General features: G+C 43.1%; 1 long non-coding RNA gene across 2 annotated transcripts in view; it reads right to left on the bottom strand.

Annotated features, from left to right (window-relative positions):
- The window catches only part of LOC105552489, a 562,990-nt gene that overhangs the window by 431,647 nt on the left and 118,684 nt on the right, over positions 1-12,659 (bottom strand). For both annotated transcript variants that reach the window (XR_001008022.1, XR_001008021.1), the window contains exon 3: positions 532-605. This is a non-coding gene — a long non-coding RNA (uncharacterized LOC105552489). The remainder of the gene's footprint in view (positions 1-531; positions 606-12,659) is intronic.

Genomic DNA, 12,659 nt, shown 5'->3' with positions numbered 1-12,659 from the left:
AAATTAGCCAGGCGTGGTGGTACATGCCTGTAATCCCAGCTACTCGGGAGGCTGAGGCAGGAGAATTGCTTGAACCCGAGAGACGGAGGTTGCGGTGAGCCGAGATCGCACCATTGCACTCCACCCTGGGCAACAAAAGTGAAACTCCATCATTAAAAAAAAAAAAAAAAAGAAAAGAAAAGAAATTCTTTTTTTTAAGAGATACTTATTGGGGAAAAAAAGTTTAAAACATTGGAGACAGAACTGACGTTGGCCAAGTGTCCCAGTCCCCTCCTCAGAGTGTAAGCCTTATCCTGAAGTTAGGGCTTACCACTCCATGGGTGTTTTATATCATTAACAGTGTACACATATGAATACTTAAAAATAATACCAAAAAAGATAGAAAAATAGCATAGATAAGGAATCAATCAGTCAATCAATGCAAAAAAGGAGAAGGAGGAAGGCAGCGGTGGCCATCAGGAAGCCTGGGGCCGCCCAGGGAAGGGCAGGCAGCAGGCTATAGCCACGAAGGGAATCAGGGTGGTCCTTTACCTGGAAATCTTCCCCATCCAGAAAGTCTCCTACGCGAACATGCTGGTTAACACATCTGCAGTCACCTGAGGGTACTAGGAGAGAAAGGGAAACTGAGTCAAAAGTTATAAAAGTAAACTGACGGCAGACACAGTAGGGTAAGGTTTCACTACACATTTCTGTGTATTTTGAAGGTTCCTCAAAGAAGATCTGGAAAGTCGAGTGTTTTCTACGCTTAAGACTGTCACTGCACTTGACTGTTCTAGAGCCATGCCAGGGACTCAGTGCAGAATGCTACGTCCTCCTCACACCAGCAGTAATGCTGGAAGCATTCAGTGAGGCACGATTTGGGCACCAACTCTGCTACTCCTAAGGCATTGCAAGAGAGTCATTAAGCCTTTCTAGGCTTAGATTTCAGTATCTGGAAAATTTATAGGATTCTCCAGAGTGACTCCCAAAATTAATGGAACATTACTACCCTTGGAAAATTACTAGTCCTTGGATGTAATGAGAAGAAAAGAAAATGAGCTAACATAAATCTATAAGCTAGATTCTATTTATTTTATTTCATCTTATTTTTTAGATGGAAGTTTCGTTCTTGTTGCCCAGGCTGGAGCACAATGGCGCAATCTCAGCTCACTGCAACCTCCACCTCCCAGGTTCAGGCGACTCTCCTGCCTCATCCTCCTGAGTGGCTGGGATTACAGGCATGTGCCAACACGCCAGGCTAATTTGTATTTTCAATAGAGACGGGGTTTCTCCATGTTGGTCAGGGTGGTCTCGAACTCCCGACCTCAGGTGATCCACCCACCTCTGCCTCCCAAAGTGTTGGGATTACAGGCTTGAGCCACTGTGCCCAGCCCTAGATATTTATTTTATATAGTTTACTTCATTTAACCTTTGAAACGATTTTGTAAAGCTAGTATCGATAGCAACAGACGACTACAAAGAGACTGGGGTCGAGTGTGTGCAGTAACTTGCCTAAGGTCACAGAGCTAGCAGCAGCAGAGCCACAGATCAAAATCTGGACCTGGTTGACCCCCAGGAGGTTTTTCCCACTATACCATGGACCCTCTACTGAGTGCCATCCTGTTGCTGGTAGAGTCACACCAAAACCACAGTAAACTTTAACTCCAAGACTTAAAAACAAGTGCAAGATTCTATCATACATCAAGTTTGTTTTCTGTGCCCAGGCTTATCTTTTAAAGAAATCTGGCATTTTGTGGACATGTATTTGATGATAAAATAATTGCCCAGAAGAATACCCAACAAAATTAGCTTATAATATTTCCTTTTACTTAAAAATTTATCTTTCTTTCTCTGATACTCCTCTTAAACACACACACACACATATATATATATTTTTTATAGCAAGGGGTTATGTCTTTATTTTTGAGACAGGGTCTCACCCTGTCACCCAGGCTGGAGGGCAGTGGCATGTTCATGGGTCACTGCAGCCTGGACCTCAGCAGGTTATGCCTTGACACAAGAAGGAAGCTTCCAAGATTTGCTCTTCTTTAACATTTTTAGAGGCTACATCCAAAAGCACCCGATTCCAAAAGCAAGTGTCTTGGCAAGTCAGGACAGATTTGACTATTTCACATAGAGTGGCTACTTTTTAAAGGAGAAATTTAATTGTCTAGAGGTTAGAAATATACTACCTTCCTATTCGGCCAAGGCGATGAAGCAGCTTCAGTAGGTGAAGACAGTGCATGAAGCAACTGTCTGGCTCTCTGGGGCTCAAGGTCATTTTTCTCTCCATATGGGGATTCGTCTAATTGGCGAAACACATTTGTCCAGTGGATCAGGTAGCAAGACAACCTATTAGATAGATCAGTGGTCTGATCTAGGACACAGCTGCTGAGCTCCCTCCAGGCTTAAAATAATTCAGCATTATCAACCCATCCCCCCATTGAGTACAATTAATTTTATGAAATGGAGAAAATAAGCATGGGTAAATAACATGGCTGCCACACACCATGCACAGCAGAAAATGCCAACTGTGCTCTGTATACCACTTCCCACTGACCTCGAGGTGCTAATGAGGGAGTTCTGCAAAGACTGCATTAAAAAGCCTCCTACACTTAGCCAGCCCTAACCCCACTCTAAACTTTTCTCCCACACCACAGCAGGAGGGCCTTGCTAATTGGAATCTGCAGAACACGTGGCCTGAAATTTGTTGTGGCAGCACACACCTCCAGTGCATCCTGAACCCCACACACACACACAACACTCAGATTTCTTAGTGTTTTTTTTAAAAAAAATCTAAATGTGACAATACATATAATATTTAAAATTAAAGTACATGTTTGTGTGATCGTGCCAAAAATAAAGCCAGGTGGAGGTGGTCTTTGTAAGCATACACCTCCCCGTAAGACCGGTGGTAATGACGAGAGATGGTAACAACAAAGATGCCTGGTGAAAAGAGACCCTCTAATCGCATTAGCTGGTAGTTGTAAGGGAAGATGGTTGCTCTGAATTTCCCTTTATACACAGCAACTTCAAAAAAAATCCCTATTTTCTTAGAACATCTTTATGTAGAAAAGCCTGCGTGTCTTTGAAGCCTCAACACAAAACAAACAAGAGTCTTTACAAGTCCTGTCTGACCACCCAGGGAGAATCAAATAGTATTTTTTTCTCCAGTAGGCCACCCCAGGATACCACAAATAAAAATGAAAAGGAAGAATTCATCATGTAACGGGGTGTATTTTGCTAGTGTAGTCATTACACTCTTTTAATCTAAATATTATGGTATATTTTTCACTGGCAAAGCCCAAGAAGATCTAATTATTCATTTATTGAACAGAAAACATTCTGAAATAGCAGAAATTAGGTTAAAATCTAGAAAAGAGCAGAAAGGGGAAGGTGAAGGAGTTTTTTTTCTCAGAATCCCAAGAATTGAGCAGGGTTTTTTCAAAGGTGCTGATGTTCAGAATGGTAGGATGGGAAGCTGGGGCCCTGAGTTCCTTAACACAGAAACCCGGAGATGAAAATGCTCAAGGGCTCGGGCTGCAGGAGACATCTGGGCAGGGGAGTTTCCTCAGCATCACATGGAAGAGCTTAGGAGCATGAAAGGATGCTGGAATCATAAGAAGGTCTTAGAGTCATAAACATCCTGAAATGTACTCCTCTGATCATGTCTCCACTCTGCATAAAATGTCCATTTGGGCCAAATAAAGACCAGACCCTGTGGCCAGACAATAAAATGCCTCCTCGAATCCTAAGCTGTCATCCCAGGCTCGGTTTCCACTGCTGCCATTAAGGGACACTGTGCTCCAGCGCCACTGAAGTCCGTGCTGTTTCTCAGGTACACAAGGCACTTCCACCTCGTTGTGCCAGGGCACTGATGGTCTTCTTTGCCTGAAATATCCTGGGCCAAGTGCAGTGGCTCACGCCTGTAATCCCAGCACTTTGGGAGGCAAGGCAGGAGGATCGCTTGAGCTCAGGAGTTCGAGACTAGCCTGGACAACATGGCAAAACTCCATCTCCACAAAAAATACAAAAACTAGCTGGGCATGGTGGTGCACACCTGTGATCCCTGGTACTCAGGAGGCTGAGGTGGGAGGATCGCTTGAGTTCAGGAGGTGGAAGTTACAGTGAGCTGAGATCGCGGCACTGCACTCCAGCCTGGGGGACAGAGCAAGACCCTGTCTCAAAAAAAAGAGGGGAGGGGAGGGGAGGGAGGAATCCTGCAGTCCCCATCTCTCTACTGACTCGATTTTTTAAGACAAAAGGATGAAAGGGGCTTGACGGACATCCTCTTGATCACAGCTCTGCCACAATACAGCTGGGTGGCTTTGGGCCAGTTACTTAATCTCCTTTCCTGCCTCAGTTTTCAGTTTCTTCATCCGCTAAATGGGGATAGTAAAGTGAATAACATCCACTACTGTGAACATTAAATGAAATGAGGATGCTAATCAACTGAAGACGTTAGTAAATGTCAGTTTGCTCTACTCAAACATACATGCCACCTTCCTTCGGAAGCCTTCCTTAACATCTGCAGCCAAATGTCTTGAATTTATTGAAATTCCCATCACACACATGAACCGCAGCTGTGTTTGGTACTTGGTCATTCTCTACTCACATTTTTGCCATGTTTCTACATCAGCACACCTACCAGACTGTGTGCTTTTGGAAGGCAGAACCTATGTTCAATTCATGTTTGTATTCTTTCCAATTGTCTTGCACAAACTAATCAAATGGTAAGCATCTTAGGATTCTAGAATTAACAGGCCCTTTCAATAACCTAGACAAAACTCACCATTCTGTAGATAAAGAACACTGAGTCCAAGTGGGATGAAGAAAATAATCACACTACTAGTAAGTAATAGAAATGAGTGGACGGCACCGGGCGTGGTGGCTCACGCCTGTAATCCCAGCACTTTAGGAGGCGGAGGAGGATGGATCACAAGGTCAGGAGATTGAGACCATCCTGGCAAACATGGTGAAACCCTGTCACTACTAAAATTACAAAAAAGTTAGCCGGGCATGGTGGCAGGCACCTGTAGTCCCAGCTACTCGGGAGGTTGAGACAGGAGAATGGCATGAACCCGGGAGGTGGAGCTTGCAGTGAGCCGAGATCGCTCCACTGCAAATCAGCCTGGGCAACAGAGCAAGACTCTGTCTCAAAAAAAAAAAAAAAAAAAGAAATCAGTGGACGGATTGATGGGTGGAGAGATGGATGGATGGATGGATGGATGGATGGATGGATGAATGGATAGATGGATGCACAGATGCATGGTTGGATGGATGAACAACAGCAACAAAAAATAGGAACAGACCAACCAGCAGTCAGTTACAACATCTAAAACTTAACAGCAATTCAAACCCTAGGGGATAGTGTACTGACCCACCATATAACAGCCACCTTACTACGCATGCTTTCTTCATCTACTAAAAATCTTTCAATGCCATTTTTTTAAAAAAAATCCTTATAAAATTCAGATCCAGAAAATCTACCATGCAAAAGGATTTCAACCTCCTCAGTGCCAGGATCTCTTCATTACTTTAAAATATAATTTATTCAAAACTTCGAAATAGCAGCTCACCTTCACCCTAGGTAGCTTATTCGTGCCACAGGTGTTACTGAATGGCAATATCATGTGCCAATCACATATTTGTCCCCCCTCCTCACCCCCCAGGAAGCCCACAGACGGACCATTCCTATGAAGAGCTCCCGGCTCAATGTCATCTCTTGCTCTTCTCCTCCAGTCTGCCACCTCCATCTGTCCCTACATTTACTCAGTAAAGTGCAGTACCAGCATGATAAATCCCATCACAGAGATAATGAGAGAAATTATGGAAAGGCAGATTGCAAAGCACTTGGCAAACACTTACATTTGGAAGTTTTGGATATAGGAGCACATTTCCCTTTACTCTCTAAGGTTCAGGAAATGTTGCAAACCTCTCAGATGGAGGGAGGCTCCAAGCTAGGACCTGGAGCACAGGAAGAATTTCCCAGAATGTCTCCCTACAGAGCCACATGACTGACAGGGAACAGCACCAGGACACATTCTATAGCTGTGCGGCACCATGTTCAAAAATGCCCCTCTCTCTCCATACCTCTTAGAACTTTTAAAGTGACTGAAACGGCCGGGCATGGTGGCTCACACCTGTAATCTCAGCACTTTGGGAGGCAGAGGCAGGCAGATCACCTGATGTCAGGAGTTCGAGACCAGCCTGCCCAATATGATGAAACCCCGTCTCTACTAAAAATACAAAAACTAGCCGGGCGTGGTGGCGGGCGCCTGTAATCCCAGCTACTTGGGAGGCTGAGGCAGGAGAATCGCTTGAACCTCAAAGGCAGAGGTTGCAGTGAGCCGAGAGAGTACCATTGCACTCCAGCCTAGGCAACAAGAGAAAAACTCTGTCTCAAAAAATAAATAAATACATAAAAAAAATAAAGTGACTGAAAACGTGATCTGGGGAATATACCAAACAGCAAATGTAGACTGTAGGATTGTTGGGACTGGAGATGGCTAGAGATGGACTATGGAAAGGAAGTTCCCAGCAGTTGAAGATAGTACATACAAAACAAATTGCCATAGCACTGTGCTAATTACTGTCCTTTCCCCAGTAAGATTCCATAGACTTTTCACCTGTATCAGGATCCTCCGTGAGCTAAGAGGGAATACGAGGAGGCCTTCCCCTGTTGCACAGGATCTATCTAGATGACTCTGATCTATCTAGATGACTGCGATGACGGTTCAAGTGTCCCTTCTTCAGAAGTCGTCCCTGGCTGCCCCACCTAAAACAGCTCTTGCAGCAACTTCTTTATCTCCATGCTATGCTTTATTACTTTATAGCATTTATTGTTACCTGACATTAAATTATATCTTTTTTTATTATGATTATTGCCACACTCTCTTGCCAAAATGTATGCTTCTTTAGGGTCCTGACTCTGTTTTCTTGACTTCTATAATTCCCAGGACCTGGAACTGTATCTGACACAAAATAGGTGGTAAATGATTATCTATTAAGTAAATAATTGATATCCTCTTCCCAGATCAGAACTCTACTAATATAGACCCATTGTTACTAAGTTACTACAGGCAATGGTTTCTCTACCTCTACCCCAATACAACAATATTAGATTTAAAGTAACACTCAAGGCCGGGTGCGATGGCTCATGCCTGTAATCCTAGCACTTTGGGAGGCCGAGGTGGGTGTATCACTTGAGGTCAGGAGTTCGAGACCAGCCTGGCCAACTAAAATACTCTACTAAAATGTCTCTACTAAAAATACAAAAAATTACCTGGGTGTGGTGACAGGCGCCTGTAATTTCAGCTACTCAGGAGGCTGAGGCAGGAGAATTGCTTGAACCCGAGAGGTGGAGGTTGCAGTGAGCCGAGATCGTGCCATTGCACTCCAGCCTAGTGACAGAGCAAGACTCTGTCTAAAAAATCATAATAAATTTTTTTAAAAAATTAAAAAATAAAAATAAAGTAAAACCCAAGCTGACCCTGCCCCCTCTCTCCACTAATACCTGAAATAACTCAGGAATGAAACTACAGAAGAAAAGAGATGCTCTGAATAACTACGCCGGGGCAGCAGGGGTACAGCGGCAGTATCCTGGGCAAGCCGGATTGTGAGCCACGTGAACCACAAAGCAAAGCCAGACCTGAGGAGGGTCACCATGGACTATGGACACTGAAAAGTTCAGATGCACGGCGCAGTGACTAACACCTGTAATCCCAGCACTTTGGGAAGCCAAGGCGGGCGGATCACAAGGTCAGGAGATTGGGACCATCGTGGCTAACGTGGTGAAACCCCGTCTCTACCAAAAACACAAAAAATTAGCCGGGCGCTGTGGCAGGCGCCTGTAGTCCCAGCTACTCGGCAGAAGAATGGAGTGAACGCGGGAGGCAGAGGTTGCAGTGAGTCGAGATCGCACCACTGCATTCCAGCCTGGGCGACAGATCGAGACTCCGTCTCAAAAAAAGAAAAAAATTCAGATGCAAAGGGCACAACCTGCTGCTGAGAACAAATGGGCCCGGCACCAAGGCCTATGGACGTGAGGAAGCTTCAAAGAGTGACAGTTTCCACCTGTGGCCGCACTGCCATCCAGAGGGTAGGATGAAGTCAAAATCGCCCTGATAAAGATTAGACTGGAGACAGGGACGAATTTCAGGTTGGGGGCTTCACTTTAGAAGAAGATGTGCATGGAAAGTGTGTGCTGATTAATACACAGAATAAAAACTTCTCACTGAATGGAGCTCTATGAAGCAAATAAAAAAGAAAAAACTGTTTTTACAACAAAGATAACCAAAAATCACATAATTTTTGCATGAAAATTTTTTTTTAGTCCACGTACAGTGGCTCATGCCTATAATCCCAGCACTTTGAGAGGGCACGGTGGGAGGATTGCTTAAGGCCAGGAGTTCAAGACCAGCCTAGGCAACATGGTGAGATCTCATCATTTTTCTTTTTTCTTTCTCTTTTTTTTTTTTTTTTTTTTTGGAGACAGAGTCTCACTCTATTGCCCAGGCTGGAGTGCAGTGTCGTGATCTCAGATCATTGCAACCACTGCCTCCCAGGTTTAAGGGATTCTCATGCCTCAGCCTCCCAAGTAGCTGGGATTACAGGCATGTGCCACCTCACCCAGCTAATTTTCGTATTTTTTGTAGAGATGGGGATCTGCCCACCTCAGCCTTCCAAAGTGCTGGGATTACAGGCGTGAGCCACCACACCTGGCTGATCCTGTCTCTTTAAAAAAAAAAAGAAAAGAAAAGAAAAAAAGAAAACTCCTTAAAAAGTATTATCATTTCTTCCTATTATAAATCATCTTTTCTGCAAAAACTAAAATTAGGTTAACTATGAATTTAGCAACATACAGGTTTTTCAATCCTAAATTGCTGTAACTTTTCGCAGGCACACTTGTGCAAAGTAGAATTTCAGTTCGGTTGCAAAATTCTACTTGAAAGAAATACTTCATTTTCTTTGCTACTTCAAGACTCCCCCAACAATATAACTACTGCATACTGGTTCCATTCTCTATCTTTTGCCCAAAACAGAAATTTTCTCAACATAGAGGTCTTAAATACATTTTAAGCCATAATAACACACTGCAATACTTCTTAAGGTTACATTCATCCTACAGACAAGATGTTCTATTTATATGTTATCCCACTTTCTGCGTAAGAAAATGCAACAGGTATATTTGAAAATTTGTAACCTTTCCCCCTCTGGACATAAGCAAGCCTCAACTTTACTCGTATATGAAAATGCTTTCTTTTTGAGACAGAGGCTTGCTATGGTGCCCAGCTGGACTGAAATTCCTGAGCTCAAGTGATCCTTCTGCCTCTGCCTCCTAAGTAGTGGAGATAGTGGAGATTACAGGCATGCACTTCCACCTTCCCTGAATGGTCTTCAGCTATGGGAAGAAAATGGGATCTTTATAGCCTCGAAGAGAAACATGTTCTAAACAAGTAGTTGAGGAAGGAAGAAAGAAAAGTGGGAGGAAAGGAAGTAGAGAATGAGATAGGAAGGGAAGGGGAAAGGACTGAAATAAAAGATGAGTCAGAGTAAGCCAGGTGTCGTGGTGCATGCCTGTAATCCTAGCACTTTGGGAGGTGGAGGAGGGCGGATCACGAGGTCAGGAGATCAAGACCATCCTGGCCAACATGTTGAAACCCCATCTCTATTAAAAATACAAAAAAAAAAAAAAAAGCTGGGCGTGGTAGGACGCGCCTGTAATCCCAGCTACTCGGGAGGCTGAGGCAGGAGAATCGCTTGAACCAGGGAGTCGGAGGTTGCAGTGAGCGAGATGGCGCCACTGCACTGCAGCCTGGTGACAGAGCAAGACTCCGTCTCAAAAAAAATTAATCAGAGTGGCCGACCGCAAAGTTGAGACAGAATTCCGCCACCATTGCATCATAGAGTGCAAATGACCCTTTGTACTATAATCACAGTGAACGTCTCAGACACCTTCAAATCATAAACCCGCTTCCTAGCAGAGGGCCATGACACTACTGGAAGATAACTGGAGCCATTTTTCCTTTTTCTTAAAGAATAGCAGTAGCATCCACCAAAATATGTCCTTGACTCCCCCATCTATCTTCTCCCTCCCCATGTATGAGCTCTCCTCCTATCTGTCATGGAAAACAAGCCCCTGTGCCCCACGTGCTATTCCCAGTTTCCATCCTTCATTCATCAACAGCAACAAGGACATTTATGAGGACTCGTCAACATGTGGCCCTACGCTAGACATTGTACAGACTGAAGTTAACAGACTCAGGCTCGCCTGTGAGGAGCTTCCCAAAGAGATTATTGTTTGGTTTTATAAATTTGACCACCAGAAAAACTCAGGGTCCGTGGCCTATTCACAGCAGGTCTGTGGCTTTGGGTACAAAGAGCAGAGCATTTTATAAGCCCCTATAAATCAAAGTGAGCCTTCGCACACTCAAGCATAGTCTGTCGGTGCAAGCAATAAATGGATTTCTAAACCATGAAACCAACTCTTTTTGAGGAACGTCCTCCTTTCTTCTTTTTCCAGTGCATCGGAGTTGTTTTTGCAACCCTGAAATAGCACGGTCTTATTTAGGACACAGACAACCAGAGCTCAATAAATATCTGAACCATGTCTTGCTGACACACATGAAGCAATTATGTCCCAGGATAATTATGCCGTACACATCACTTCATCCAGGGAAATGTCCAGGTGCAAGAAATAGGAAACGAAAAAATAAAAACGAAGCACTATGATTTGTCTTTCCAGGGTGGGGGGAAGGGTGTCTTCTTTTCAGTAAATGAATATGTAAAAAGTTAATTTTTCTTCAAAACATGTCTATATCCTCATCTTAAAATACTATAAGCTCTGAATTATTGCAGACTGGAAAATAAAAATATCTGGGATTTTCTTGTAGGGAAGTTCAAATGGTAGAAGAATATTTGATATTTTCAGTTTTCCTGAAGATCAGAAGGCCTTTTAGAATAATGCATTTTTCCTTCAACAAAGGGCATCTGCAAGGCTTAATCTGCTGAAAAGAATCATTCTGACAGTCTTAATGTATTCTTTTGAGGAAAGCCCTGTTCTGAGAATTCCACAGGAAAAAAAAAAAAAAAAAAAATCAGTACCCCAGGAAAGCACCAATCTAAACCATTCTAGCTGCCTGTAAGTAGATGAGACAAAAGTATTTTCAATATATCCTAGATATTAGACTGAGATGAAAATAGGAGTGATAATCCTCAATATTACATATTTTTCACATTTCCTTGATGATGAACTATTATTAAAACAAATAGTTGAAAGATTTCCCAGTCTTTCAAAAAACATCTCCCCGGAAAGCCACTTTCAGAATTCTGCTGTAGACAAAAATATCCCTAAGGTAGGAAATATTAAATTGCATCAATGTTGAGAACAATAACCCCAATAACCAGAATAATTATAGTATAATATTATTATAACAAGGTAGCTTTCATCCAAGACTCAGAATGTTTTGCAAACATTCTCTCATGCTGGGATAATACCGCTAGGGAATTAGAATATAAGGAATTTTAATGACTTGTCTCAGGTCACCGGTCAGCTTGAATGGTGCACCAAGATGCAAATACCTGATTGTGATCTGCTGATCTAACAAACTGACCACATCACTTTCAATTAATAATTTGGAGAGTTCTATTTCAGGGCAATTTTCAAGGAAACCCATATTAGTTCTTCCATTAAATTCTGATTATGTTCCGTCTCTGTTTCCATTACTCCCCTCTCCACCGACTCACAGCACAGTTAAGAAATAGTATAATTGTGGAAAGCTCCCAAAGCGATCTCCCTGCATGGCATATATCTCTTTCCCTCTCTCCTACATTCCTCTGGCACAACACAGAAAGCAAAGCTTCCTCAGACATTGGTTTTATCATATCCTTCCCCAGGACTGGAAACAAGATGGTTCCCCACTGCCTATCAGAATATTTAAAGTTCTCGATCATCAATCTCATGCTCATGTCATTTCCTCCACACATTCCTGGCACACGAACATCTCCTGTTCTCATTGTTCCCCTGGTGTGTCTGTTCACGCTGTAGTTGTCTTTTTCTAGAAAGCCTCCATAATTTCTACTTGCCTGGGATCCCTAAACAGATACTTAAGTGTATCCCGGCCACCCTAGCCACACAGCCGGCTGCAAGGACATCCAACTTCTCTTTAACACTTTTAGAAATGAAGAAGGCACTGCTCTGAAAAACAGTGCTCTGTCAAGCATTTTAATCGTGAGAAATCTCTTATTTGAGCTGGATTTTTGTATGCTCACTTGTACATCTACCCAACAGGCCCCATGCTGCATCTTAAATTGATGTAGAACAAATAAACTTGTTCTGTAACAAAATGTCTTTGCAATGTTTGAAAATAACTATTTTGTTTGTCCTTAATCTTTTCGGCTCTAAGCTCATATGCCAAGGCCCTTCAACTATTCCTCAAGAGACCTGGTTTCTAGACCCTTTGCCTTCCAAAGAAATACCTCTAATTCAGTGCTACTTAACTATTATTCATGTCATGCACATAGAGTAAATAATACCATTTGTACAGCATACTGGGGAAATAAACAAGGGCTTTAGGCAGGCCGGACCAGCCTGAGGATCCTAGGTCTGAGCCCTAGCCTTTGGTTGTAGGGATTGATATTTAGCTGTAAGTAATGCCTGATACCCAAATACGAAGCTC

This window comes from Mandrillus leucophaeus, unplaced genomic scaffold (genome assembly GCF_000951045.1).
Source record: "Mandrillus leucophaeus isolate KB7577 unplaced genomic scaffold, Mleu.le_1.0 Scaffold56, whole genome shotgun sequence".
Taxonomy (NCBI): Eukaryota; Metazoa; Chordata; class Mammalia; order Primates; family Cercopithecidae; genus Mandrillus; species Mandrillus leucophaeus.
This window is presented reverse-complemented; position numbering and strand designations above follow the sequence as displayed.